Raw genomic sequence first — 6,441 nt, 5'->3', positions numbered from 1 at the left:
GGTACAGGACAGTGATAAGTCCTGTCTGTCACTGTGGAGGCTGGACAGGGAGTGCTGATAAAATAACTTGGATTTCTCGAGACTTAAATCTAATTCCCATGACTTCTCTAATGACATGGGAATATCACAGCAGACGGTAGTTTTCAGGCTCTTGCAATCTCCCCTCCGTATTTCAAGGGGGAGTTGTGTGAAATTTCAGATGGGTCTATGCACAGGTTGCTATACAGCATGCACAAACCCAGTTTTCTTAGATTCCTTTTGTGAATCTGTCACAAATAGTTCATGATCTCCTTCCCTGCCCCCCAGAGAAGTGTGAACCACAGGATGAAAATTGCTGGTGTAGGAGTGTTGTTAGCCAAGGCTGTAAGGCCTGAAGTGTGAAGGAAAACATGTTTGAAGGCAGGTTTGAACTTGCTAGATTAACCTGCTGCTTCGCTCTTCAGATAGTTGCACCTGCTACTTTGCTCTTCACATAGTTGCAGCTGGAGAAAAAATCTCAAGTGAAATTGTTGTGGAATGCGTTTGACTTCAGGTCAGAAAAGGAAGTTTTGTCAACTTTTGTTTGTGGATGCCACTGTGTGGTTCCTGAAGGACCGCAGTGTGGTCCAGGTTAGGGCAGTGGTGGAGCAGCTCTTTTATGTGGAGCAGCTGTGCTGACTTGAGGAGCCTCTGCCTTGTTGCAGGAGTCAAAACTGGGAGGAACGTAAATGGTGACAGGCAGGTACTGCCCTTAGTGTCTTGGTATGTCAGTAGGGCCCTTCAGCTTATATTTAGGGACAGCTCGGGCAGGCTTGGCTGGTTCAGGGACCATCACCCCAGTGGAAGTGCTGACAGCTGCCTGACAAGTACCATCGGTGTGGGGTTTAAAAGAAAACAGCCTGTGGAGCAGTAGGATTGGAAGTGGTATTCTAAACCTATACTTGGAGATGTGGGGTTGGGGAATGGGAAAAGGAGTGGACAATGCTGCCTGAACTTCATTGACTTTTTTTTTTTTTTTTTTTGTATGGAAGACTTTTATTTCTTTATGATGGCTTTGTATTTCCTCACAGGGACAAAGCCGGCATCTGAGTGGGACTGCTCTGCCTTGACTACTTGTAGCCCTGGGGTTTCCAGGCAGTGCTGCAGTGTGTAGCGTAGGCTAACCTCAGCGCTCTTAAACAATAAAGCTGGGCTAAGCCAGTTTAGCTCTGCCAGGAATCGGAGCTTCAGAAAAGCAGTTTGTATTTCAAAGTGTCTTTGGGCTTCTCATGTTATGTTTCCCATAGATGGTTGGATATACTGTGCTACTATATGCAAGCCTATGGAGTTCTTGATCTCAACAACTAGACAGCCTGTGTGTGTTTTCTGTTGCATGCCCATGTGTTGAGAATGCTTAGGGAGTTAGGTTTCACTCCATGTAGGTGAAGTGATAGGAATTTTGATTATAAAATAGAAGAGGTAAGTTCATTTGAGCTTAAATCCGTGTTTTGCGTTTGAGATGTAAGCATGTAGCTTGTAATCTGCTTTTGTTAAGTTCTTTTGTTTTATGTGCAATAATTTAAAGATGTTTAGAGTTTAAGTTCATTGCCAAGTTCTTATATCTATGATTAAGCATGTGTGCAATATAAATAGACATTTTTTTTGAACCATGTGTTCCATAAAATATCAGTAGCACATATAGTGCTGTAGGTTCAGGGATTCATTGCTTCTTTGGTCTTTAAAAATATTCTTGTTTAAAAGGCCATAATACTGCTTTTCACTCGATACTTAACTGCAGCTAGAAATGAGAGAAGGACGTGGGCATCATGCTGTCTTACGGGCTTTTGGTTTAGGTTTATTTTGCTCTTTTTGATTACTAAGAAACGTTGTTAGAATAAAAAAAGAAGTCTTCCCTGGTGAAAGAGTATTGAAGTTCCCTTCAGCCTCAAGAAAGAACTAGTGTAGAGCCAGTCCAAAAGCAGGGCTTGTTCCCTGGATGAAGTCTTTGTGTTTTATCCCTGCTACTAACTGTCTAGATTAATTTCTTATCACAGAACAGCTTAATGGTAATCCAGTTCCAACCCCCTGCCAAAAGCAGGGATGCTACCCACCAGATCAGGCTGGCCAAGGCCTCGTCTAGCCTGGCCTTGAACACCTCCAGGGCAGCCTGTGCCAGTGCCTCACCACCACCTGAGTGAAGAATTTCCTCCTACCCTCTAATCTAAATGTCCTCTCTTTTAGTTTAAGGCCATTCTCCTTGTCCTTTCACCATCTGTCCATGTACAAAGTCCCTCTCCATCTTTTTCATAAGTCCCCTTTAAGTACTGAAAGGCTGCGTTGAGGTCTTCCCAGACCCTTCTCTTCCCCAGGCTGAACATCCCCACCTCTCTCAGCCTGTCTTCATAGGAGAGCTGCTCCAGCCCTCTGAGCATCCTCATGGCCTCCTCTGGACCTGCTCTAACAGCCCCACAGCCTCCTTGTGCTGGGGACCTCTGACCTGGACGCGGCACTCCCAGTGGGGCCTCCCAAGGGCAGAGCAGAGGGGCACAATCCCTTCCCTCCCTTCCTCTTTTGATGCAGCCCAGGATGCAGCCGCCCTTCTGGGCTGCAAGCACGCACTGCCAGCTCATGTTGATCTGTTTGTCCACCAGAACCCCCAAATCCCTCTCTGCAGGGCTGCTCTCAGTGAGCTCTTCTCCCAGTCTGTGCTCCTGTCTGGGTTGCCCCAACCCAGGTGCAGCCCCTTGTACTTGTTGAACCTCATTAGGTTCACGTGGGCCCACTTTTCAAGCTTGTCCTGTCCCTGTGGATGGCTTCCCTTCCTTCTGGTGTATCAACTGCACCACTCGGCTTGGTGTCATCTGCAAACTTGCTGCGGGTGCACTTGATCACTTGCCTATGTCAGTGAGAGAGATATGAAAAAGCACCGGTCCCAGGACAGACCCTGCGGGACACCGCTCTTCACCAGCCTCCACCTGGACACAGAGCCAGTGACCACCACTCTTCCTCAGTCAAGTCAGGGTATGTTTTTAAGAATCAAGTGAGAAACTAGATTTTATTGGGTGGCACTACGGAAATTTGAGGGGGCAGGCAGCTGATGGCATTGACATGACTGGGGTTTTGCTGCTGCTCTGTGATAGTTGCAGGCGTTTTCTGCACCAGGGGAAGGCAGCAGCTTATGTTTGTTATTTACTTTTATACTACATTTGTGTTCACGTGGGGAGGAATTGACCTGCAAAGTATGTTCCAGAGTTTTAACAGTTCCCTTCTCTGCTGAGAATGAAGCACCCTGGAAACTGTCAGATCTTGAAGCAGCTGATGAAATAATGACAGACGTGTAGCCACCTCAGGCATCTTGCTCAGCTGCATTCATGGGTTCTGCTCTGTGCAGAGAGTTGTCTGCGTTCCCAAACTGCAATATGCAAGACCATGGTCCAGAAAATCTTAATTTCTTGGTTGTATGTTCAATTCCAAGTTTGATGATGAGAGGACACAGATTTTCTAGAAAAGCACAATGTTCCTTTAGTTTGATACATTCCTGCTAGAAAATCTGGACTCTGTTCCTGTCTCCTGAGACACCTCCTCACTCTAAACTTTGTGCTGTAACTGCAGCGAGGTTAAGGCTAGCCTCTTTAACTCTGCGGCTAGCAGAAGCTCAGAGGAATCCAGCTTCACAGAAGCAATTGTGCTTACCCTATTATTTGGTTGTCAACTGGTATCGATTAAGTGATTACAAGCTCATCCATCTCTGCATGCTTTAGGATGGACAAGCTTTCAATATTTCTTGGGGACAGAAATATGGAAGCAGTATGTTGCAGTTGCAAGGATTGCAGCATGGCCCCTGTCATTTGGGGGCTGATCATACAAAGCAAGGCTGTGCACGCTTTAGCACCCTTCTGGCTGTATGCAGTAACACCACAAGGTACAGTGTGTGCACCTGGATCCCATGCACCTCTGAACACGAGTGAAGGGTTGTTTGCAAGAAAATCTTTGTGAATTTATGACAAGAACCCAACCTAGAAATTGGAAGCCGCCTTTCTTTATTAGCGCTTACTGCTTTGTATCCAGAATTTGATTTCTACAGAAACAAATTGATTTTTAAACACAGAAGTATATCAATGTATTCATTCACCACTGATTTATTTGGATAAATGTGACATTTAAATTCCAACCACCTTCAACCCTTTGCCCTTCCTATGGTAATTAATTCTTACTTTGTTCCAGTCCCACTCAGAACAGGCTTAATCAGTTGTGGATGTTATCCCCAACATCTGTGACGTTTGTGTAAAACCTTTAGGAGCCCGACGCTGTATGAAATTGCTCTCATTACACAGTTCATTTTGAGATTGTAAGTACCCATGCTGCTCAGAAAACAGGATTAGGGTGAAGTATTGTATTAACGCACTTAATCCATAACTAAAATAATATTCATTACTCCTATCCTGTTTTAGAAGACAAATGTTTTATTTAAGCTGGGAATGACCTTTCTGAATAGGACTTAAATAGTTACAATATGAAATTGAAGTCCATAATGAAAAAGATTAGTTGGAGCTTGTAATACACCAAGATTAGGTACCAGATAGGAGGCAGTGTCAGAGGTGTTGCCACTTTGACAGAGCCACTTCTCCGCAGCTGGCAAGGATAAAATTTTAAGTCCTTTCCGAAAAGTTGTTCTGTGGTGTATGTCAGAGCGGTCCAAAAACCGTCTTCCTGGGATATGTCTGAGTTCCTTGGTAGTAAGGCGCTAGCTTTTTAGACCGCTGCCTGGCTGCTGGTATTTCCAGCCACGTCTGTGTTGTAGCCACGTTTTTTGGCTCACGGGCCAGGACTGAACTGGAGGATTCCAGAGCTCAAACAATGAGAGCCGACAGCTTCAGTGAACGAGCCAAGCTCCTGTCGTGGGTGGCTGTCACAACACACATGCTTTGCATGTTCGCTAGAGGATGGATGAAGAGCATTAGAGCGAGCAGTAATGCTGGGATTTTCTCCATGCACAGAGGCTGTCTGTAGTCTCTGTCAAAATTACTTCTAGGCTGGAAACAACTGCGGGGTCTTTGTTGGCGAGCTTGCCATGGCAGGGTCATGCTGGTGACTGCCTTTAATTGAAGTGAACGCAAAATGGCTGCCTGCGTACAGCGGGGCTGCAGCATCGTGCAGAGAAAAGAAAGGCACAGCTGCTGTGTGCCTGCTTAACCTTGCAGCACTGCCTTGCCTGAATTTGCTAAACTCATCACATTGCTAGTCCCAGTTAGGAATAAAAGAGGAATTGTATTCTTTAGCGAAGTATTAAAATGTTTCTAGTCACAGAATGCCTTTAACAGCCTTTGGATACCTCGGTTATCCAAGACAACAGAGTCCTGCTGAAGCAGAAGGAAGCTTCACACTTTTCATTCTGCTTTGGGAACGTTTTTGTGAAGCGCGTTGAGGAAAGGCATGCACGTATCTCTGGTTGTAGTTCGTAGTTAGGGGATGATTGACTGGGCTAGGGGATGCTCCATGTTTATTGTCCGTTCTGCCTGATTCAGGGTGAAGTCCTTCCTTCCTGCATAAACTGAGCAGGGAATAAAAGAGAATCTCCCTGTTAAATAACAATTTGGTATACCTGGATTCGTTTTTACCCAACTTGACACAAGTCACACAAGTCACTGCTGTTTTTCCAAACTACGGCAGTACTGATAGGAGGGGATAATATGAATAGAAAAACCTAAGAATTAGCAGAACAGGTGACAGAAGGAACAACAGTGAAGTAAAGTTACCATTTTGTACAGATCTTTGTTATATACACAAAGTTTTGCTGAATGTTGGTGCCTAGCACAGAACAAGAAAGAGGAATGGAGGGAAGGAAAAATCAAACAATTCTGCAAGACCTTCTACTGTTTTTTCTTCTTGTGAAAAAAGCATCAGTTAAGCAGCACAGAATCTGGTCTGGATAAGGAATGAGCCTGGCCAGAGCCAATCCCTTGGTCAGATAAGTGAGACTTCACGTTCTCTGCAGCTTGTTGTACCAGCAGGTAGAGAAGCCTTCCGTGTTTCTTTTTGGCTAGAGGATTTAGTGATTTAAGAACCGTGGAGGATGGACATAAGGCCTTCAAAAGGGCCTTTCCAAATTGCCAGGGACAGGTATCCCGGATGGTTCAGAAATGAAGTCTTATCTCTCTCTGAGAGATCATTTCTGTACTTAGTGGTGGAATTAAGATCTCCTTTATTTTCTTGTTCACCAATTGCCCTTCTTTCCATCTCTGTGTTAGCATTGGTTTGAATTGATATTTAAGATGTGAAAATATTTTGCCATTTTTGGATAATTTTCTGTTAACACGAAGCTGCTGTGGGAGAATGATCATGATTACGTATTTTAAAAGGAGTTTTCAGTTGAAATTGATTTCAGAAAAAAGGGATAAAAGGAGATGAGCACAATTAAAAAACAAAACACTCAAATATCAATGAGACATATGACATATTTTGGTTAAAATGCATTAATCTTGT

This window comes from Aythya fuligula, chromosome 20, assembly GCF_009819795.1.
Source record: "Aythya fuligula isolate bAytFul2 chromosome 20, bAytFul2.pri, whole genome shotgun sequence".
NCBI classification, from domain to species: Eukaryota; Metazoa; Chordata; class Aves; order Anseriformes; family Anatidae; genus Aythya; species Aythya fuligula.
Note: the sequence above shows the minus strand (reverse complement) of the source record.